This window comes from Somniosus microcephalus, chromosome 4, assembly GCF_052327205.1.
Source record: "Somniosus microcephalus isolate GS21.2 chromosome 4, FLI_Smic_1.0, whole genome shotgun sequence".
NCBI lineage: Eukaryota > Metazoa > Chordata > Chondrichthyes > Squaliformes > Somniosidae > Somniosus > Somniosus microcephalus.
The window spans coordinates 53,320,378-53,344,906 of record NC_140990.1 but is presented as its reverse complement, the minus strand read 5'-3'; the positions used below and the strand labels follow the sequence as shown (position 1 = coordinate 53,344,906).

Below are 24,529 nucleotides of genomic sequence, written 5' to 3'. Positions count from 1 at the left end.
GAATAGAAGATTTCAGGAGTAGAGGATTTCAGGAGTAGAAGATTTCAGGAGTAGAAGATTTCAGGAGTAGAGGATTTCAGGAGCAGAGGATTTCAGGAGTAGAAGATTTCAGGAGTAGAAGATTTCAGGAGTAGAAGATTTCAGGAGTAGAGGATTTCAGGAGTAGAGGATTTCAGGAGTAGAGGATTTCTGGAGTAGAAGATTTCAGGAGTAGAGGATTTCAGGAGTAGAAGATTTCAGGAGTAGAAGATTTCAGGAGTAGAAGATTTCAGGAGTAGAGGATTTCAGGAGTAGAAGATTTCAGGAGTAGAAGATTTCAGGAGTAGAGGATTTCAGGAGTAGAAGATTTCAGGAGTAGAAGATTTCAGGAGTAGAGGATTTCAGGAGTAGAAGATTTCAGGAGTAGAGGATTTCGGGAGTAGAAGATTTCAGGAGTAGAAGATTTCAGGAGTAGAAGATTTCAGGAGTAGAAGATTTCAGGAGTAGAAGATTTCAGGAGTAGAAGATTTCAGGAGTAGAAGATTTCAGGAGGAGAAGATTTGAGGAGTAGAAGATTTCAGGAGTAGAAGATTTCAGGAGTAGAGGATTTCAGAAGTAGAAGATTTCAGGAGTAGATGATTTCAGGAGTAGAGGATTTCAGGAGTAGAAGATTTCAGGAGTAGAAGATTTCAGGAGTAGAGGATTTCAGGAGTAGAAGATTTCAGGAGTAGAGGATTTCAGGAGTAGAAGATTTCAGGAGTAGAGGATTTCAGGAGTAGAAGATTTCAGGAGTAGAGGATTTCAGGAGTAGAGGATTTCAGGAGTAGAGGATTTCGGGAGTAGAGGATTTCAGGAGTAGAAGATTTCAGGAGTAGAGAATTTCAGGCGTAGAGGATTTCAGGCATAGAGGATTTCAGGAGTAGAAGATTTCAGGAGTAGAGGATTTCAGGAGTAGAGGATTTCAGGAGTAGAAGATTTCAGGAGTAGAGGATTTCAGGAGTAGAGGATTTCAGGAGTAGAGAATTTCAGGAGTAGAGGATTTCAGGAGCATAAGATTTCAGGAGTAGAAGATTTCAGGAGTAGAAGATTTCAGGAATAGAAGATTTCAGGAGTAGAGGATTTCAGGAGTAGAGGATTTCAGGAGTAGAAGATTTCAGGAGTAGAGGATTTCAGGAGTAGAGGATTTCAGGAGCAGAGGATTTCAGGAGTAGAGGATTTCAGGAGTAGAAGATTTCAGGAGTAGAGGATTTCAGGAGTAGAGGATTTCAGGAGTCGAGGATTTCAGGAGTAGAGGATTTCTGGAGTAGAAAATTTCTGGAGTAGAGGATTTCAGGAGTAGAGGATTTCAGGAGTAGAAGATTTCAGGAGTAGAGGATTTCTGGAGTAGAAAATTTCTGGAGTAGAGGATTTCAGGAGTAGAAGATTTCAGGAGCAGAGGATTTCAGGAGCGGAGGCTTTCAGGAGCGATCAAGGAGACACCTGGGTGACAGAGAGAAAGACAAAAGACACAGGGTGCAGCTTACTCACAATTGCGCTTCTACCCAGAGTATAAGTGGTAATCTGAGTCTCAATTATATACTTTAAACTGCTGTTCGAATACTGTAATGTATTAAGTCTAACTTGTGCTGAATAAAGTTAAATCGCTGTCCCCAATATGGGTCAACCTCGAATCATTAGGAACCAGGGTCCCTCTGGGATCTTATAATATTAATAACCCTGTAACTGGGCTGGAGCTTAACAACAACAGAATCAAACCCCAACTGTCAGAATGAACATGGATTGAGTCCTGGATGTGATTAGCAGCAGCAATAACAGCAGAATCCAACCCCTGCAGTCACTTGTGAACTCGCTGGTGTGTCAGCAGGTGGGATGGCTGAGTGAATCCCTTCCCACACACAGAGCAAGTGAACGGCCTCTCCCCAGTGTGAACTCGCTGGTGTCTCAGAAGATCCTTTGAGCTTTAAAGCTCTTCTCACAATCAGAACATTTAAAAGTTCTCTTATTAGTTTGAAAAAGTTGGTGTTCAATGAGGCTGAATGAACAAGTGAATCCCTTCCCACACAGGGAGCAAGTGAACAGCTTGTCCCCAGTGTGAAATTGCTGGTGTGTCAGCAGCTGGGATGACTGAATGAATCCCTGCCCACAGACGGAGCAGGTGAACAGCCTCTCCCCGGTGTGAATATGTTGGTGTTTCAGCAGTTAATGTGTGCTTTTAAAACTCTTCTCACAGGCAGAACATTTAAAAGGTCTCTTATCAGTGTGAACAAGTTGGTGTTTCTGGAGGCTGGATAACTGAGTGAATCCCATCCCACACACGGAGCAGGTGAACGGCCTCTCCCCGGTGTGACTGTGTCGATGAGTTTCTAGCAGGGATGGGGAACTGAATCCCTTCCCACAGTCCTCACATTTCCACGGTTTCTCCGTGGTGCGGGTGTCCTTGTGTCTCTCCAGGTTGGACGATCAGTTGAAGCCTCGTTCACACACAGTACACGTGTACGGTTTCTCCCCGCTGTGAATGGTGCGATGTTTTTTCAGGCTGTGTAACTGGTTAAAGCTCTTTCCACAGTCAGTGCACTAGAACAATCTCACTCGGGTGTGTGTGTCTCGGTGCTTTTCCAGTCACACTGATGTTTGAAATCTTTCCCCACAGACAGAACAGACAAACATTTCTCCTTCCACATTCACAGGTCGATGATATTCAGGTTCTGATGAATGGAGTGACTGTCAGATCTTGTTGTGATGTTTGGTTTGAGTTTCCCATCTGTAAATCCTCCCCTTCTAACAGCCTGTAAAAGGAGTTTACAAAAGTCATCACTGGAAGTACAGGATAGAAGTTCAGAACAGACAATTCTAGTTGCTATGGAACATTCTTTGCTCCCAGTGTGTGTTTTTGATTATTATATAGACTTAATCTGTGAACCTTGACCTTAACGTTGCAAGAATCTTATTGATTTTGAGGAATAGGAAAGACATCTAATCATAAATAAATAAATGGGTCCTCCAACATCTCCACAGTAGCTGACCTGCTTTAACTACGTCCAATCTATGTCTTTTATTTCGCTACTTTCTCCCATCATTCCTCCTTTTGTCTTTCACTATTAGAATTTCTGTCATTTACCCACCTCCTGTTCCCCACCTAACTTTACAGTTTATTATTTTTGTTTTCTTGTGTACGTGGCCTCTCTCTCTCTCTTCTTTCCCTCACTCTATCCCTCCCTATAAGCTGTTCATCTGTCATATCTCCCAGTTCTGATGAAGGGCTCTCCCTGACCCGTCACCATTTCTCCCTCCTTTATAGACAACAACAACAACTTGCATTTATGTAGCACCTTTAACACTGTAAAATGGCCCATGGTGCTTCACAGGAGCATTATCATATAAAATTTGACACCAAGCCACATAAGGAAATATTAGGACAAGTGACCAAAAACTTGGTCAAAGAGGCAGGTTTTAAGGAGTGTCTTAAAAGAGGAGAGAGAGGAAGAGATGTGTCGAGGTTTAGGGAGGGAATTCCAGAGCTTAGGACCGAGGCAGCTGAAAGCATGGCTGCCAATGGTGGAGCGATTAAAAAGGGGCCAAAATCGGGAGAGCGCAGAGATCTCGGAGGGTTGTAGGGCTGGAGGAAGGTACAGAGATAGCGAGCGGCAAGGCCAAGTTGGGATTTGGAAACAATGATGAGGATTTTAAATTGAGGCTCATGCCCAGTCACTATTTCTCCTTCCTTTACAGATGCTCCTGGACCAGTCACCATTTCTCCTACCTTTTTTGAAAACTTACAAAAAAAATTAAATTTGAAGGTGGCAGGACAGGTTAAAAAAGCAGTTAATAAAGCATAAAGATCCTGGGCTTTACAAATAGAGGCATAGAGTACAAAAACCAGGAGGTTTATGCTAAACCAATATAAAACACGAGTTTGACCTCAGCTGGAGTATTGTGTCCAATTCTGGGCACCACACTTTAGGAAGGATGTGAAGGCTTTGGAGAGGGTACACAAGAGATTTACTAGACTGGTTCCAGGGATGAGGGATTACAGTTAAGTGGGGAGACTGGAGAAGCTGGGGTTGTTCTCCTTAGAGCAGAGAAGGCTAAGAGGAGATTTGATCGAGGTGTTTAAAATCATGAAGACTTGAGATGGAGTAAATAAAGAGAAACTGTTTCCAGTGGCTGAAGGGTCGATAACCAAAGGGCACAGATTTCAGGTGATTGACAAAAGAACCAGAGGCGACATGAGGAAAAAGAATTCACGCAACGAGTGGTTAGGATTTGGAATGCACTGCCTGATCGGGGGGTGGATACAGATTCAATAGTAGCCTCAAAAGGGAATTGGATAAATACTGGAAGGAGAAAAAATTGCAGAGATTTGGGGAAAGAGCCGAGGAGAGGGACTGACTGGATCGCTCTTTCAAATAGCCACAGACTCGATGGAATGAATGGCCTCCTTCTGTGCAGTACTATTCTCGGTAACCTTTTACAGACGCTCCCTGCTCAGTCACCATTCCTCTTATATTTACAGACACTCCCTGCTCAGTCACCATTCCTCTTTTATTTACAGACGCTCCCTGCTCAGTCACCATTCCTCTTTTATTTACAGACGCTCCCTGCTCAGTCACCATTCCTCTTTTATTTACAGACGCTCCCTGCTCAGTCATCATTCCTCTTTTATTTACAGACACTCCCTGCTCAGTCACCATTCCTCCTTTATTTACAGACACTCCCTGCTCAGTCATCATTCCTCTTTTATTTACAGATGCTCCCTGCTCAGTCACCATTCCTCTTTTATTTACAGACACTCCCTGCTCAGTCCCCATTCCTCTTTTATTTACAGACACTCCCTGCTCAGTCATCATTCCTTTTATTTACAGACGCTCCCTGACAGAGTCTGATGCTGACGATGCGCATGCGCGGTGGCCACTTCTTCGGATGGAGCGAAACCGGGAAGCGGCGGGCGGATAATGTTGAGTGTTTTAATAATGGGGCCAGGGGCCACACTCGGGGTGTGAGCGGCCCGCGTCCCCCCGGGGTTCATGAACCCGCTCCCTGAGCTCGGGGTGTGAGCGGCCCGCGTCCCCCCGGGGTTCATGAACCCGCTCCCTGAGCTCGGGGTGTGAGCGGCCCGCGTCCCCCCGGGGTTCATGAACCCGCTCCCTGAGCTCGGGGTGTGAGCGGCCCGCGTCCCCCCGGGGTTCATGAACCCGCTCCCTGAGCTCGGGGTGTGAGTGGCCCGCGTCCCCCCGGGGTTCATGAACCCGCTCCCTGAGCTCGGGGTGTGAGCGTCCCGCGTCCCCCCGGGGTTCATGAACCCGCTCCCTGAGCTCGGGGTGTGAGCGGCCCGCGTCCTCCCGGGGTTCATGAACCCGCTCCCTGAGCTCGGGGTGTGAGCGGCCCGCGTCCCCCCGGGGTTCATGAACCCGCTCCCTGAGCTCGGGGTGTGAGCAGCCCGCGTCCCCCCGGGGTTCATGAACCCGCTCCCTGAGCTCGGGGTGTGAGCGGCCCGCGTCCCCCCGGGGTTCATGAACCCGCTCCCTGAGCTCGGGGTGTGAGCGGCCCGCGTCCCCCCGGGGTTCATGAACCCGCTCCCTGAGCTCGGGGTGTGAGCGGCCCGCGTCCTCCCGGGGTTCATGAACCCGCTCCCTGAGCTCGGGGTGTGAGCGGCCTGCGTCCCCCCGGGGTTCATGAACCCGCTCCCTGAGCTCGGGGTGTGAGCAGCCCGCGTCCCCCCGGGGTTCATGAACCCGCTCCCTGAGCTCGGGGTGTGAGCAGCCCGCGTCCCCCCGGGGTTCATGAACCCGCTCCCTGAGCTCGGGGTGTGAGTGGCCCGCGTCCCCCCGGGGTTCATGAACCCGCTCCCTGAGCTCGGGGTGTGAGCGGCCCGCGTCCCCCCGGGGTTCATGAACCCGCTCCCTGAGCTCGGGGTGTGAGCAGCCCGCGTCCCCCCGGGGTTCATGAACCCGCTCCCTGAGCTCGGGGTGTGAGCGGCCCGCGTCCCCCCGGGGTTCATGAACCCGCTCCCTGAGCTCGGGGTGTGAGTGGCCCGCGTCCCCCTGGGGTTCATTTTTCTTTATTAAACATATCTATTTAAATATGGTAGTACGTGTTACAACTCATCAATTACATAATAAATCCATTACAATCATTGACCACAATAAAAAGGATAAAGCCTCAAAACACAGCTTTATAGTCAACAATATAAATACAATAATAAATTTTTACAGGTAAATCGATAATGTTTACAGTACAAACTGCCACTATTTAAAAAATCAATAAAAGAAAGAACCCATATACGCCAGTCCTACTGGCATCGCTCAATCATTCGGTCATTCAGTCCTCCGTTCGTTCGTTCGTTCGTTCGCTCAAGCGTAACTTCCATTGTGCATGTCTGCGTGCGTGTCATTTGTCTACCTGCGTGCATGCGTGCGTTCGTTCATCCATCCAGACAGGCCTCACACTCACCCAGTAGGATGCCCACTTTCATCCTGGGGAGCGAGGGCCCTTCATTCGGTTGAACGGAAGTTCCATTGCGTCTGCGTGCGTGCCATTTGTCTACCTGCGTACATGCGTGCATTCGTTCATCTGTCCAGACAGGCCTCACGCTCACCCAGTAGGAGGCCAAATTCTCCTGGGGAGCGAGGGCCCTTCATTCGGTCGAACGCAAGTTCCATTGTGTATGCGTGTGTGCGTGCGTATTATTTGTGTCCGCATGCGTACGTTCACTTGAGCATCATTCGTACATTAAGGAAGGCTTTAACACTAAATAACACCACAATATACAAAGTCCCATAACCATATCAGAAATCAATTAAAACTTTAAGTAAACTACTTTTAACCAGAAACCAGAAACTTCTTCAACAAAACAAGTAAATACCAGTTCTACGCCAGTCCTATTGGCACTCTAATAACTCCTCATTTTCACTTGATGTTATCTAACCATATAATATCATGATGCTTGTCCACAGTCTTCAACCTTTCCACAGAAAAAAAGCCGACCACTTTCTCAAATCCCGTAAAAGAAGAAAACGACTACTTAAATTTCCTTCTTCTTGCTGTTATCACTCACAGGACCCAGCCATCAAGACATTCATTATTCCTTGCCAATATTACTTTGTTTTGCCTTTTATCTTCCTTTTATTTTCCTTTTTCACTTTTATCCCGTTCTCTTTTCCCATCTTATGGCCGCTCAAGCGCCATACTATAGATGGGAACAGTCTGTCTTTCCTCCACCAAAATGGCAGCGCACAAACCGGCCCCCGTCACTGAGAAAAAGCTGCCAAGGTCTGCGCATGCTCAGCTCACCTTCTGTTGTTCAGGTTCAAAGGTCAAGCCCCGCTCCTCACACACTCCGATTGGTTGGAGGACCCGCCGCCGGCTCGCTCCTCCAGCCCTGCGCCGCTCTTCCTATTGGTCCGGAGCTCCTGTCAATCACCCGGGCAGATGGTGAGCTGAGCATGCGCGGACCTTGGCAGCAGCCGGTGACACATCAGGTGAGAGAGCTCAGGGAGCGGGTTCATGAACCCCGGAGGGACGCGGGCCGCTCACACCCCGAGCTCGGGGAGCGGGTTCATGAACCCCGGGGGGGGCGCGGGCCGCTCACACCCCGAGCTCAGCGAGCGGGTTCATGAACCCTGGGGGGACGCGGGCCGCTCACACCCCGAGCTCAGCGAGCGGGTTCATGAACCCCGGGGGGGACGCGGGCCGCTCACACCCCGGGCTCAGGGAGCGGGTTCATGAACCCCGGGGGGACGCGGGCCGCTCACACCCCGAGCTCAGGGAGCGGGTTCATGAACCCCGGGGGGACGCGGGCCGCTCACACCCCGAGCTCAGGGAGTGGGTTCATGAACCCTGGGGGGACGCGGGCCGCTCACACCCCGAGCTCGGGGAGCGGGTTCATGAACCCTGGGGGGACGCGGGACGCTCACACCCCGAGCTCAGGGAGCGGGTTCATGAACCCCGGGGGGACGCGGGCCGCTCACACCCCGAGCTCAGGGAGCGGGTTCATGAACCCCGGGGGGACGCGGGACGCTCACACCCCGAGCTCAGCGAGCGGGTTCATGAACCCTGGGGGGACGCGGGCCGCTCACACCCCGAGCTCAGGGAGCGGGTTCATGAACCCCGGGGGGACGCGGGCTGCTCACACCCCGGGCTCAGGGAGCGGGTTCATGAACCCCGGGGGGACGCGGGCTGCTCACACCCCGAGCTCAGGGAGCGGGTTCATGAACCCCGGGGGGACGCGGGCCGCTCACACCCCGAGCTCAGGGAGCGGGTTCATGAACCCCGGGGGGACGTGGGCCACTCACACCCCGAGCTCAGGGAGCGGGTTCATGAACCCCGGGGGGGACGCGGGCCACTCACACCCCGAGCTCAGGGAGCGGGTTCATGAACCCCGGGGGGACGCGGGCCGCTCGCACCCCGAGCTCAGGGAGCGGGTTCATGAACCCCGGGGGGACGCGGGCCGCTCGCACCCCGAGCTCAGGGAGCGGGTTCATGAACCCCAGGGGGACGCGGGACGCTCACCCCCCGAGCTCAGGGAGCGGGTTCATGAACCCCGGGGGGACGCGGGCCACTCACACCCCGAGCTCAGGGAGCGGGTTCATGAACCCTGGGGGGACGCGGGACGCTCACACCCCGAGCTCAGGGAGCGGGTTCATGAACCCCGGGGGGACGCGGGACGCTCACACCCCGAGCTCAGGGAGCTGGTTCATGAACCCCGGGGGGACGCGGGCCGCTCACACCCCGAGCTCAGGGAGCGGGTTCATGAACCCCGGGGGGACGCGGGCCGCTCACACCCCGAGCTGAGGGAGCGGGTTCATGAACCCCGGGGGGACGCGGGCCGCTCACACCCCGAGCTCAGGGAGCGGGTTCATGAACCCCGGGGGGACGCGGGCCGCTCACACCTCGAGCTCAGGGAGCGGGTTCATGAACCCCGGGGGGACGCGGACCGCTCACCGAGCTCAGGGAGCGGGTTCATGAACCCCGGGGGGACGCGGGCCGCTCACACCCCGAGCTCAGGGAGCGGGTTCATGAACCCTGGGGGGACGCGGGACGCTCACACCCCGAGCTCAGGGAGCGGGTTCATGAACCCCGGGGGGACGCGGGCCACTCACACCCCGAGCTCAGGGAGCGGGTTCATGAACCCTGGGGGGACGCGGGACGCTCACACCCCGAGCTCAGGGAGCGGGTTCATGAACCCCGGGGGGACGCGGGTCGCTCACACCCCGAGCTCAGGGAGTGGGTTCATGAACCCCGGGGGGACGCGGGTCGCTCACACCCCGAGCTCAGGGAGCGGGTTCACGAACCCCGGGGGGACGCGGGCCGCTCACACCCGAGCTCAGGGAGCAGGTTCATGAACCCCGGGGGGACGCGGGCCGCTCACACCCCGAGCTCAGGGAGCGGGTTCATGAACCCCGGGGGGACGCGGGCCGCTCACACCCCGAGCTCAGGGAGCGGGTTCATGAACCCCGGGGGGACACGGGCTGCTCACACCCCGAGCTCAGGGAGCGGGTTCATGAACCCCGGGGGGACGCGGGCCGCTCACACCCCGAGCTCAGGGAGCGGGTTCATGAACCCCGGGGGGACGCGGGCCGCTCACACCCCGAGCTCAGGGAGCGGGTTCATGAACCCCGGGGGGACACGGGCTGCTCACACCCCGAGCTCAGGGAGCGGGTTCATGAACCCCGGGGGGACGCGGGCCGCTCACACCCCGAGCTCAGGGAGCGGGTTCATGAACCCCGGGGGGACACGGGCCGCTCACACCCCGAGCTCAGGGAGTGGGTTCATGAACCCCGGGGGGACGCGGGCCGCTCGCACCCCGGGCTCAGGGAGCGGGTTCATGAACCCCGGGGGGACACGGGCCGCTCACACCCCGAGCTCAGGGAGTGGGTTCATGAACCCCGGGGGGACGCGGGACGCTCACACCCCGAGCTCAGGGAGTGGGTTCATGAACCCTGGGGGGACGCGGGCCGCTCACACCCCGAGCTCAGCGAGCGGGTTCATGAACCCTGGGGGGACGCGGGCCGCTCACACCCCGAGCTTAGGGAGCGGGTTCATGAACCCCGGGGGGACGCGGGCTGCTCACACCCCGAGCTCAGGGAGCGGGTTCATGAACCCCAGGGGAGGCTGCGAGATTCTCAGCAGCTCAGCTCTGCTCGGTGCTGTGTGAATGGGCTGCTCCACACCCCGGCTGCTCATGGGGAATGCCAGTGCGGAGGGCCCAGTGCAGAAGGCCCTGGGTGGAAGACCCAGAGGAGAGTGTCCTAGGCGGGAGGCCCAGCACGGAGGACCCCAGGCGGGGGGCCTAGGGCGGAGCGGCTGGTCGACAGAGGCGGAGTCGGGAGATGCTGTGGGTGAGCATGCTGCACGGTTTCTAAAGGTGAAGAACGGTCTCCGGACCGAATGAGTTCCAGCGGCCCCGCCTGTGCTCCATCTGGTGGCAGCTGTGAGGCTTTTTCTCGGTGACGGGGGCTGCTTTGTGCGCTGCCATTTTGGTGGAGGAAAGACAGACTGTTCCCATCTATAGTATGGTGCTTGAGCGGCCATAAGATGGGAAAAGAGAACGGAATAAAAGTGAAAAAGGAAGATAAAAGGCAAAACAAAGTAATATTGGCAAGGAATAACGAATGTGTTGTGTATGTAATATGTGTGCTACTTTGAACCTATGGACAGGACTGCACTACTTGTTGGGCGTAGTGATACGCAGTACCACTCCTGGCCATAGGGGTATAAATAGTACTGTGGGTACTGATCCCCCTCAGTTCCCACCTGTGGGCATGAAGTAAAGACCTATGTATAGTCCCTACCTCCAACCAGTAAAGACCTGTTTGAGTTATACGTTTAAGTCTTTGTGTTAATTGTTCAATACAATACACATACTTAACACTGGCGACGAGTCGGTTCGAACCCTGCGGCAGTTATTCCACAGCGGCTTCATCCAAAGACAGGACGTTGAAGAGAGGTTCCAATCCTCAACACCCCACTGAAAACTGAAGGGCAGCAGAAATCCTGACAGCTTCCAGCGACTGGAAGCGACAGGCATTAGGACCCTGAAGCCTCCATAACCTCGTGGGTAAGCCAGAGCCCGGGAGGGCGCGAGCGGGTAAGCCAGAGCCCGGGAGGGAGCGAGCAAGTGCCGCCGAGCGGGTGAGCCAGAGGCCGGGAGCCGCTTCAAGCGGGAGGCGCTTAGCGGGCCAGCGATCGCACCGGTGATAAGGGCTGAGAACCGTTTCGGGCGGGCGGCGCACCAGTGATCGCACAGGAGATAAGAGCCGCAGTCGGGCTGAAAGTCAGCGACGAGAAGCGCGGGAAAGCCGCCATTTTTTGCGGGAAAACCGCTGGGGAAGAAGGCAGAAGCGGGAAAACCGCCATTTTGTGGGCGGAGGACGACGGCAAGAGCGGGAAGCCGCCATCTTGGATAACAGTAAAAAAAAAAAATCTGAGAAATTGCAAATCTGATAAAGTACTACAATGCCTAAACACGGGAATATTAGCAACTTTGATAGTGACATCGAAGATTGGGCCATATATGTTGAACGAGTGAAAAATTATTGTAAGGCCAATAAAATTCGTGAGGCTGATAAAGCACTTACATTATTAAAATTAATGGGTGCGAAGACATACGGGCAATTGAAACACCTGTTATCACCAGATGAACCGGCGGATAAGACGTTCGATGAGATTGTTACTGTCCTGAAAGATCATCTAAACCCCACGCCGCTGATGCTAGCGGAACGATTTAAATTTTACGACAGAAGGCAGCTACAGCATGAAAGCAATGCTGATTATTTGCTGGAATTGCGTAAATTAGCGAAATATTGCCAGTTTGGAACGGGACTGACAGAGGCACTTCGAGACAAATTTGTGTGTGGTTTATTTAAACAGGATACACAAAAGCGACTGCTCGAGGAGAATGAGCTGACGCTTGAGAAGGCGGTCACTATGGCAGCAGCACACGAAGCCGCAGCGAGAGGCACGGCAGTAATGCTCACTGCTCTTATAATCGGAGCTCAGTGCACACAAATTGGGTGTGAGTTCTGGCAAATGTTATCGTTGTGGAAAGACAACGCATGATCAGAACCAGTGTTGGTTTAAAAACCAAGAATGTAGAACTTGTGGTAGGCTTGGACATATAGCTAGAGTATGCAGGTCAGGGAAGAAGACCAGCAACAAGAAGTCACCGCAAGGAAAATACGCAAAGGTACACAAGGTGACCGAACAGGAGTCCGATTCAGACGCTAGCAGTAATGAACTGGCTAGCTTAAGCTGTAATGAACTGGCTAGCTTAAGAGTACTCAACACTGGTAAGGGTGCAGACCTCCAGACAATTTGGGTCACTCTTCAGATAGAAGGAGTCCAAGTAAAACTGGAATTGGACACTGGATCGGCATTGACGGTCATAAATAAGAAAGATTACGGAAAGTTATTCCAACATATTCCCCTACAGGATACGGGGATTATATTGAAAACATACACGGGGCAAAGAGTGTACCCCATCGGGAAAATAGAGGTTGCAGTGGTCCACAAGGGTGAAGACAGTCAAATAATGGACTTATATGTGATATCTGAAGGAGGTCCTCCACTACTAGGACGGGAGTGGATTAGGAAAATGAATATGGACTGGCATTTCCTACAAACAATAACGAGTGAGAACTCGGTGAAGATAGTCGGCCCAGACTCTGGAACGGATGATGGTAAGCCCAACTCAGGTGCAAAAGACAAAGTTTCAGCACAGAATTCCACTGAGCAACAACAACATAGTTTAACTGTGGATTCTGAGTCTGGCAAGTCTACTGATGTGCCGATTTCTGAGGGACACCGGGCTCGAACTCAACTCCATTTCAAACTACAACAGCAATTAGAACAAATGCTTCGCCGTTTTGAGCAAGAGTTGAATGCAACGAAAGAGTTCTTTGATATAGAGTTGGAGAATCTGGAAAGACAACAGAAGCAGCTGATGGAGAAAATGGAGCAGGAGCACACAAAACGTCTGATGTCAGAGGAGTTAACGGTCAGCCAACTCCTGCATATGCCGAAGGACAGGACTCTGAAATGGGAAAAACTTGAACATGAACTTCAATATTCAAACGAAAGGGGTTCGGAGCTCTCAAAGGTTATTGGAAGAGCTGAGGTGGCAACACAGACTGAGATGACTGCAACAGAGCAGCCCTTGGATGCCAAAAGTACGCTGACTCACGTCAACGTAGAACAACAGACCGCTGAAACAGCTGCTCCGGTAGAGGGATTGCATAGTCCGATCAATCAATCTCCAAAGGAAGTTGAAGTATTAAAATCACAAATGAGGTCACTAGTAAACGACTTGCTGAAAGCCCAGAAAAAGCTGGATGCAGAGGTACACATGAAGAAGTCTCTTCAGGAAAGATGTCTGGATTTGGAACAAGAGCTGGCTAACGTCCAGCTGGGTATGGAGGAAATAGACGACCCTCTCACTGGTCTAGCTCAGGACGACACCGAATATTACGATGTCCTGTCCTGCCCAGCTTGTAACTTCGACTCCCAAAGTGCAGAAATCATGGAGGAGCACCAAAAGTCTACGGAACATCGGGAGAAGCTGGCTCTACGACGGAAACAGGAGGAAGAGAAGGAGGAACTGCGCATGCAGCTGGCAGCTGTGGCAGCTGACAATGGAGCCCAGAGAGTCTCCAAGAAGCAGAAAAGGAAAAGTAAAAACAGAAGATGACCCATCTGAACCATTATCACCTCTACCAGATCACACACGTGGTCCCTCCGAACGGAGCCAATTCAGTTCGGAAGTTCAAACTGTTAAATCCATGGAAGGACTATTGAATGAGTCACTCCAGCAATGTGAACCGACTACACCACAGAGATTGAATCTGTGAACTGTTTTCCGCAGAGACTGAATCTGTGATCTGTTTTGACATGAAGTTATCTATGTATCTATGTTATTCTGTTATGTAAACCTGAAGTTATATATGTATATATGTTATTACGTTATGTTAAATGGGGAGATGACTGTAAAGCTAGGAAGGGAGGAATGTTGTGTATGTAATATGTGTGCTACTTTGAACCTATGGACAGGACTGCACTACTTGTTGGGCGTAGTGATACGCAGTACCACTCCTGGCCATAGGGGTATAAATAGTACTGTGGGTACTGATCCCCCTCAGTTCCCACCTGTGGGCATGAAGTAAAGACCTATGTATAGTCCCTACCTCCAACCAGTAAAGACCTGTTTGAGTTATATGTTTAAGTCTTTGTGTTAATTGTTCAATACAATACACATACTTAACAGAATGTCTTGATGGCTGGGTCCTGTGAGTGATAACAGCAAGAAGAAGGAAATTTGAGTACTCGTTTTCTTCTTTTACGGGATTTGAGAAAGTGGTCGGCTTCTTTTCTGTGGAAAGGTTGAAGACTGTGGACAAGGATCATGACATTATATGGTTGGATAACATCAAGTGAAAATGAGAAGTTATTAGAGTGCCACTAGGACTGGCGTAGAACTGGTATTTACTTGTTTTGTTGAAGAAGTTTCGGGTTTCTGGTTAAAAGTAGTTTACTTGAAGTTTTAATTGATTTCTGATATGGTTATGGGACTTCGTATATTGTGGTGTTATTTAGTGTTAAAGCCTTCCTTAATGTACGAACGAACGCTCTAGTGAACGCACGCATGCGGACACAAATAATACGCACGCACACACGCATACACAATGGAACTTATGTTCGACCGAATGAAGGGCCCTCGCTCCCCAGGATGAAAGTGGGCATCCTACTGGGTAAGCGTGAGGCCTGCCTGGACGGATGAACGAACGCACGCATGCAGGTAGACAAATGACACGCACGCACGCAGACATGCACAATGTAATTTACACTTGAGCAAACGAACGAACGGAGGAATGAATGACTGAATGATTGAGCAATGCCAGTAGGACTGGCGTGTACGGGTTCTTTCTTTTCTTGGTTTATTAAATAGTGGCAGTTTGTACTGTAAACATTATTGATTTACCTGAAAAATTTATTATTGTATTTATATTGTTGACCATAAAGTTGTTTTTTGAGGCTTTATCCTTTTTATTGTGATCAATGAATGTAATGGATTTACTATGTAATTGATGAGTTATATAAGTACTGTTGTACTTGAATGTTAAAATTAAAATAAAAAATAAACCCTGGGGGTGGGGGTGGGGCGGGGGGGAGACGCGGGCTTCACACACCCCGAGTGCGGCCCCAGGCCCGATTATAAGAGCAGTGAACATTATCCGCCCCCACCCGTGGGTTCCCGTTTCACTCCGGCCCGAATCTCAACAAAGCGCCAAACTCCGGGACAGACAGGAAGTGAGTCAGGGAGCGTCTGTAAATGGAGGAGAAATGGTGACTGGTCAGGGAGCGTCTGTAAATGGAGGAGAAATGGTGACTGGTCAGGGAGCGTCTATAAATGGAGGAGAAATGGTGACTGGTCACGGACCATCTGTAAATGGAGGAGAAATGGTGACTGGTCAGGGAGCGTCTGTAAATGTAGTAGAAATGGTGACTGGTCAGGGAGCATCTGTAAATGGAGGAGAAATGGAGACTGGTCAGGGAGCATCTGTAAATGGAGGAGAAATGGTGACTGGTCAGGGAGCGTCTTAAATGGAGGAGAAATGGAAACTGGTCAGGGAACGTCTGGGAGAAATCATTCAGCAATTTTTGAGGGTTGGTTTGTGTGAACAAACATATCAGTGATTTTAATGAGACTCTTTCTGTGACCCAGCTCCTGTAAATACTGGCTGGAAAGGGGCCGAACTCTCAGGAGGCTCCACACCGCTGGCTGCTCGTGTGTCAGTGATCTCCCATCCAATTAATGTGCTTCTGCTGTGTGTGTATTTAATCAAGTGCCCGAAGCCCTCACTGTAACACTCTCTCATATCCCACCTGCAGTGTAATGTCCGTGCTGTGTGCTTCCTGCCCAATATCCCCCTGATCCCGGGCTCTCCTGTTACACCAACTCGGTATAATGGGACAAGAAGTGCCAGCTCAAGAGATTCCCAAATCAGGGACGGAATGAAAGGTTCAGACATGTGGAATGTTAATCTTACACAATGTGTGAGATGTTGAGCACCCACCCAACGTTTCACCACCACACCTTCTTTCAAATAGTTTTATCAATCCCTCCTCCTCTATAACCTTTGATTTGGGCCGGGGGTCCGGTCCCCAGAGGGACTGCGCATTCGGTCTAATTCCCAGAGAGTTTATACGTAGATGGGGCACACAGGTCACACATTGGACAGCAACTGATGAGTGTAGAACTGAACCCAGCCAGAGTCAGCACCTTCAGGGAAGGAGAGGGAGAGGAACCAGTGAGTGCAGAACTGAACCCAGCCAGAGTCAGCACCTTCAGGGGAGAGGAGAGGGAGGGGAACCAGTGAGTGTAGAACTGAACCCAGCTGGAGTCAGCACCTTCAGGGGAGGAGAGGGAGGGGAACCAGTGAGTGTAGAACTGAACCCAGCCAGAGTCTGCACCTTCAGGAGAGGAGAGGGAGGAGAACCAGTGAGTGTAGAACTGAACCCAGCCAGAGTCAGCACCTTCAGGGGGGAGAGGGAGGGGAACCAGTGAGTGTAGAACTGAACCCAGCCAGAGTCAGCACCTTCAGGGGAGGAGAGGGAGGGGAACCAGTGAGTGTAGAACTGAACCCAGCCAGAGTCAGCACCATCAGGGGAGGGAAAAAATTCGACTGACAGGAAAAATGTTGGAGGTGGTGCAATGGGTTTGGATTTCCATGCAGGAAGGAGGGAGAGTCTGTGGGACGGGGATTTACAGCTTTGGGAGGAAGAGAGGAAATAATTTTCGCAGCAACTAGAATTGTCTGTCCTGAATTTCGATCCTGTAGTTACGGTGATGACTTGTGTAACTTCCCTTTACAGGATATTAGAAGGGGAGGATTTGCAGACGGGAAACTTAAACCAAACATCACGTCAAGATCTGACAGTCACTCAATTCATCTGGACCTGAATATAATTGGCCTTTGAATGTGGAAAGAGAAATGTTTGTCTCAATCTTTAAAAACCTGAAAAACTTTGCACCATTCACAGCGGGGAGAAACTGTACGCGTGTTCCGTGTGTGGACGAGGCTTCAACTGATCTTCCAACCTGGAGAAACACAAGGACACCCGCACCACGGAGAAACCGTGAAAATGTGGGGACTGTGGGAAGGGGTTCAGTTACCCGTCTGAGCTGGAAACTCATCGACGCACTCACACTGGGGAGAGGCTGTTCACCTGCTCCTTGTGTGGGAAGGGATTCACTCAGTCATCCTACCTGCTGATACACCAGCGCGTTCACACTGGAGCGAGACCATTCATGTGCATTGAATGTGGGAAGGGATTCAGTCAGTCGTCCCACCTTCTGAGGCACCATCGTGTTCCCACAGAGGAGAGGACTTTTAAATGTTCTGACTGTGATAAGAAGTATAAAACAAAAATGATCTGCAGAACCACCAATGCATTCACACTGGGGAGCGACCGTTCATCTGCTCCGTGTGTGGAAAGAGATTCACTCCGTCATCCACCCTGCTGACACACCAGCAAGTTCACACTGGGGAGAGACCGTTCACCTGCTCCGTGTGTGGGAAGAGATTCACTTCACCATCCAACCCGCTGACACACCAGTGAGTTCACACTGGAGAGAGGCAATTCACCTGCTCTGACTGTGGGAAGGGATTCACTTCATCATTCAACCTGTTTAATCATCAGCGAGTTCACACTGGGGAGAGATCGTTCACCTGCTCCATGTGTGGGAAGTGATTCACTCAGTCATCCAACCTGCTGAGACACCAGCGAGTTCACCAGTGATTGCAGGGGTTGGATTCTGCTGTTATTGCTGCTGTTAATCATACCCAGGACTGAATCATTTTCACCCTGACAGCTGGGGTTTGTTTCTGCTTATGTTAATAAACCTTATAACTGGAGATTAATATTCTGTATAAATATTTAATAAATCTTCTTTGTTTCAAACACAGTGGCCTAGAAATTGGGTATAGCCCCGCTTGAGGCGTTAGAGCTGGCGATGCGCAAAGTTTATAGCCAGACGAAACTTATCGCCGCCTGGCGCGATATTGGGTTGCATCGCCCCCCAAAGGGGATTGAGGTGCTAAATCAGCCGTTGCACGGTGCTCTTAAGGCGCAAAAGGTCAGGCGCTACTCAATATCGACGCGGACGGGCGCAGCGCAGGTGAACTCAATTACGGGAAAGCACGAGACCTGCAGGCGCTGGCCGGCTCTTAAAGGGGTGGGTCAGTCAGCCTGAGCTTCAACACCCAACGCCCTGTAGGCCTCAGATTCGGTGCTCACCCTTGTCTGGCGGTACAAACTTGTTCATCATGGAGAAGGTTAGGCAGAGAGCAGAGTGCTTCAGCACTGAGGCTCTGGACCACTTGGTGGCTGCAGTTGAACACCGTCGAGAGGTCCTGTATCCGGATAATGGCAAGAGGCCGAATCAGAAGGCTTATCGACGATCTTGGAGGGAGGTTGCTGTGAGGGTCAACTCCAGCAGCATGGCGACCAGGACCCCTGTTCAGTGCAGGAAGAAATTCAACGACCTCACACGAATCGTTAGGGTGAGTGATGGTTTACCAAACTTGTGCTTCCCTCCATCTGCAGCTGACTTCGGGCACCCTGCTGCAATGATGCGCCAATGGCCATCTGTCAGTATGCACCCATGGCCCTTTCTGGGCACACACATGGACAGATGTCTCAAGGCCTCATGTAAGGGCTCTTGCACCATGGGGGGCATGCGATGCAGTCTCCAGGCCTCATGTAAGGGCTCTTGCACCATGGGGGGCATGCGATGCGGTCTCAAGGCCTCATGTAAGGGCTCTTGCACCATGGGGGGCATGCGATGAGGTCTCAAAGCATCGTGTGACAGAACTTCCCCTTCTTTCCCCTGCAGGCCAAGCTGGCGATGATTCGAAAGGAGCAGCGTCGAACCGGTGGTGGACCTGCACAAGTGGTCACTCTCACGGATCTGGAGGAGAGAGTGCACCAGATACTTGGAGGACGTCTGTCTGGTCCTGTGACCTCTGCATCTGCCGACCCCATTACCGACAGCGAGGGTAAGACTCTCACCTTTTCCACCTGTTGCCTTCCACTTGGTCCCCCTGCCAGCATGCATCCTCAGTGTGCAGCCATGTCAGAGCCTTGCCGCAATCTGGCATGCCTTTCAGCAAACCTGTCCTTTTGCTAAAGCCACTCTTCCACCTCCCACTTTCAGATGAAGCAGCACCAACTCGGACTCAACGCGCTGAAGCTGCCAGTGCAAGTGCCACCGGAGGCGAGGACCAGGAGGAATCCGGACCAGCCGTTGCAGAATCCGGGGAGCGGACACATCTGCAGACTGGGGATAGTAGTCCCCTGGAGGGGAGGGGGTGGGGGCTCTGAGGATGAACCAGTTGCCGGACCAAGCGGCATGCAGCAACGCACGGGGGATAGGCAAGTTCGGCCACCGTCTCCCCGCAGGGCAAGGCAGGTCATCATGACTGCTGCACAGAGTGCAGATGAGGTCCGTCGCTTGGCTGAGATGAGCAAACAGGCCCGGGTCAGACACACGGAGCTGATGGCTGCAGTGGAGAAGATGCCTGAGTCAATAGATTCATTGGCTAGGAGTATGTTGGACTTCGGGGCAACAATGGAGAGGACTCTGCAAGGCTTTGGGGCAACAATGGAGAGGACTCTCCAGGTGTTCGGGAAAACAATGGACAGGTCTATCCAGGGCTTCGGGGCCACAATGGACAGGACTATCCAGGGCTTCGACCCAACAATGGAGAGGACTGTCCATGGCTTTGAATCGGCAATGGAAAGGACTGTTCAGGGCTTCGGACAATCCCTGGAAAGGTCTGTGCAGGGCTTGTCCGAGGCAGTGGAGCGGTCGGCACCTGCCTTGTCCGAAGCCATGGGAAGAACTGTCCTGGCCTTCTCTGAAGCACTGGCACCTGGCACACAGGTCCTCACTGTTGCCACGCAGTCACTTGCTGGGCTCCTCCACTCCCAGATTGACGCAACGCGATCTCTCACTGCAGCCACCCTCTCTGCATCAGATAGGATCACCCCGGGCCCTTCCACTCCCGTACAAGGCCAGGAATCAGTGGAGCATGCGATTGTGGCGGATGAGCCAAGCCGCTCCCCTCAGATAGCCAGTGTGTCGTCCGACCATGGTGCAGGTGTCCTCTCTCGGCAGGAGACCATTGCACATGCCAGCGCTGGGACGCCTGCATTGCAGCTGCCACCACCTGCAGGCCACACTGCTCCCAGCCATGGTCACAGCAAGCATCCTGCGTCCGCACCCTCCAAGCCCAGAGGTCGGCCAGCCCGTCCCTCAGGGGCTTCTGCGCTTCCAGACAGTCAGGAGGTGTCCCCCAGCCTTGAGCCCGCCACTGGGGTCCAATTACGTAGGAGCAGCAGGGAGGGAAGGGGCCGGGTGCGAAAGAGAAGTCGTTCTCCCTCAAGGGGCCAGTTGCAGAGGGAGGTGCTGAGACATTTGTTTGTCCAAATTCAAGGACACCCTCACCTGCTGTTATATTTGCAGAAGGTTTGTTGAGTTTTGTGGCTTTGCCGACCAGTTCACAGTTTGTTTGAAAGTTATGGTTTCTGCTCACATTACGTTGTTTAGCTGTAATGAAAGACTTTTGTGTCAATAAACAGAAGTTTCAATGTTGCATGGTGCATGTGACTACTTTCAGTGATGCTGGCATTCAGAGGCACTCAAACATCCAAAGTGCGCATGAGTTAAGACTCTCATCATTCCGCCACAGGGGTGTCGACAGGAGTCCACAGGAGCCTCTGACGTATGGACCTTCCACTTTCAGCAGCCCTTCCATCTTCCTCCTCCTCCTCCTCCGCCTGCTCTTCCTCCTCCTCCTCCTCCTGCTCCTCCTCATACTCCTCCTCCACCGCCTGCTTGTGCAGGGTCCGAGGGAAGGTCATGAATTGACGCGGTCGCCTATAAAAGGCATCAGTCACTTGCCGGATGCAACAGCGGACTGCAGCCTGAGCGACAGTTGCATTGTCCCCAATGGCTGACTGAAAGGATCCGTTGGCATAAAAATGGAGGCCATCAGTCTGTTTAGCCATCACGGACAGAGAGGTTCTGCAGCGTTCACGCGGCTGCAGATCCTGACCAAGCAGGTGGCACAGATCAGTAACAATGACCCTCCAGAATCGGAGCCTTCCCAAACACTGCTCCTCCGACATGTCAAGGCTTGTCACCTGCTGCCTAAAGACCCTCGCAGCATCCCGTCGGATTGGCCGACCTCCATTGCCCCTCCTCATTCTGGCCAATCCCAGCCCTCTCTCCCGCCGTCTCTCTGCCCCTTCACAGTTTTGGGCAATGAGGCCGTCGCCCTCCAAACAAGCTCCCATTCCAATGCCAGTTGGTCAAAAGGCTTTTAGGTGTAGTGCTGCAAGTGCTTCGGACAGGGTTGAAGGTCCCAAGTACTGTAAAGCTAAATTCCCAGAACTCCGCTCCACATTAGCTCGCCAACTCTCTCTAGCAGTGATTGCAATGAGCAGGCCAAGTGGCTGAAGATTCTGCACTACAGCTGTCCCCTTTAAATAGCGCCCCCCTACTCCGAGAAGGGCCTGTTAGCCCTCCCTCGAACTGTCACTAATAGCGCTGGGCGCTAAGGCTCTGGGCGCCACCCAATATGCGCTCAGGCGCTCCTAAAAGGCGTTGCACACTGAAATGACGTCATGAGCTGCTTGCGCTCGTGGGCGCTCAAACACTTAGCGCAGGCGCTAAATGTATAGTCAATATCTGAGTTGGCGCTATCTTCATAGCGCTCGCCCCAACATAAGGCTTCGCCCCAATTCTAGGTCTCTTTAGGCGCTCAGCGCCGGCGCTACCAACCCAATTTCTAGGCCAGTGTGTTGAATATTTGATTTCTGCATGATAAGAGGAGTGTAATTGATGTTCTGATACTGAGTGTTCAATTTTTGGGCCATTTCTTACTATCGATTATTTCAGTTCTCATCTAGTTCACCTTCGACCCATCAAACCCCAAGCTGGTTCCATTTTATTACATGGCTTGTGGGTGTGATAGACTGCGCTGTATTGTCTCACTTTACACTCATCTGAAATTCCTTTGAACCACCCCTTTTTAGAACTATCTTGCATAAGATTTGAAATCTGTTATTTGCTGTATTAATTATCACTTTTTTGGATCCGATTTAGTAAAACTCCTCCACACGTATTGCATGTGATAGTCTTTGAAATGTTCTGATCTTTGTATAGTAATTTCTGAGCTGGATGGTCTCGTTGATTTAATCTCTTGTTACTAGCATACCTTGCACTATTTCTTTAATGCAGATAATTGTTTCAAATACTTCCTTTATCAGGTCTTTAGCTCCTCCATTGATCCCTGTCAATAATCCTTGGTTAGGGGCTGGGGTTAAGGTGCAGGTTTTGGGGTTATTGGTTGAGGTTAGGATTGCGGTTAGTGGTTGGGACGAGTGGTTATTGGTTAAGGTTGGTGTTAGTGGTTGGGGCCAGTGGTTATTGGTTAGGATTGGGGTTAGTGGTTGGGGCTAGTGGTAATTGGTTAGGATTGGGGTTAGTGGTTGGGACGAGTGGTTATTGGTTAAGGTTGGTGTTAGTGGTTGGGGCCAGTGGTTATTGGTTAGGATTGGGGTTAGTGGTTGGGGCTAGTGGTTATTGGTTAGGATTGGGGTTAGTGGTTGGGGCTAGTGGTTATTGGTTAGGATTGGGGTTAGTGGTTGGGGCCAGTGGTTATTGGTTAGGATTGGGGTTAGTGGTTGGGGCTAGTGGTTATTGGTTAGGATTGGGGTTAGTGGTTGGGGCCAGTGGTTATTGGTTAGGATTGGGGTTAGTGGTTGGAGCTCGTGGTTATTGGTTAGGATTGGGGTTAGTGGTTGGGGTTAGTGCTTATTGGTCAGGATTGGGGTTAGTGGTTGGGGTTAGTGCTTATTGGTTAGGATTGGGGTTAGTGGTTGGGGCTAGTGGTTATTGGTTAGGATTGGGGTTAGTGGTTGGGGCCAGTGGTTATTGGTTAAGATTGGGGTTAGTGGTTTGGGTTAGTCGATAGGATATTAGGCTTATGAGATAGTGATTAAGGTTAGTAACCACTATTGACAACGCCTGTGTGACTAGATGCGTCCTTTTTCATTCATTTTTTTAACCTCACGCAGACAAGTCACAAAATAACCTCATGAATTGTTCATTCAAGGAATCTTCCTTCTGGCCCAATCCTGATTTCCTCCCTTTCACATCTCGACATTTTCCATAGAAAATGATATAAGGGATATTAGACTTTCAGATTTCAGGCCAAGAACAGGTGGATCCAGGTGTTGCATCCAATCATCGGCCTGCCTGAAAAGGGTTTCTGACAATAACCTGTCACGAGGCCCCACCAATCACCATCTGATTCCACCATCATATCTTCCTCCATTACCCGCCTTTCACCCTCACTACAGCTGGTTTCACCACCATGACCATTCCCCATACTGTAATGTTATCTTAATAACGTAATTACGAGTCTCCCAAACAGTTCTAGTAGAGTGCCATTTATTCAGTCCTGACTCTGTGTCTCCTAGTACAGTACTACAAGCATGGCCAAGATGGCGTCGGATCCTGCCCCCGGAAATGACGTCAGCCGTCAACCAGCTGTCAATCAAACCCCACTGTCTTTACGACAGCTACGGTTATCTGTACATCTTCCCCCTTCAATGAAGACATAACACAGTAACAACATAACATAACATAACACATCGAACACTTGTTAACATCATATAGAAACAGTCAGTGTAACTACACCATTGAACTAATTGCAGGTAGGTATAAACCTTACCCACACCCAGGAGCCCATTAACTGTTTACAGTCTTATCAATCCCTGTCTACAGGTCAAGTTTAACTACAGGCTTTCTGGTGCGCTGTGACTTGCGTGGCTGAATGGGTGTTTGCTGAACCACCCCAGTTGTATCCCTTAAGTTCATGTCTGTACCACACAGGTCCCTTGTCACATTATCACTACTGTGTCCTTCGTCACTTTGTGGTATTTCCCTCATCTCGTCTCTTTGTGGCATTTTCCTCATCTCGTCATCCTCTCTGTCCTCCTGAGGATGAAAGGTCTCTGTGGTTTTCAGTAGGTGCCTCCTGTTTCTGTGAAACACATTGCCGTCCTCTGTCATGACACTGTATGACCTGGGGGCGACCTGTTGTAGAACGGTGGCTCTTTTAGGCCATGACTCAGGCCCTTCAATGCGAACTACATCCTTCTCCTGTAGAGGCACTAGTGTAGTGGATGTGCGGTCATGAAGTGTTTTTTGTTTCTGTTGTAGTTTCCGAGCCTTGTCTGTCCACACCTCATCTCTGTGGTCAGGTGTGACATAACTGGGAAGTCGTGTACGGATTTTCCGACCCAGTAAGAGCTCAGCTGGAGACTTGCCACTTGCTAGCGGGCCCGCCCTGTATGACATCAGGGCCAGATATGGGTCAGTGTTGCTGTGTGCTGCTTTCTTTAATAGTCTTTTCACAATCTGTACCCCCTTCTCCGCTTTTCCATTAGCCCGAGGATAGAGCGGACTGGAGGTTACACGATT

The 24,529-nt window shown here is 51.6% G+C and overlaps 1 pseudogene; it reads left to right on the top strand.

Annotated features, from left to right (window-relative positions):
* LOC147118889 (uncharacterized) overlaps positions 1 to 24,529 on the top strand; it is a 121,230-nt pseudogene that overhangs the window by 68,383 nt on the left and 28,318 nt on the right.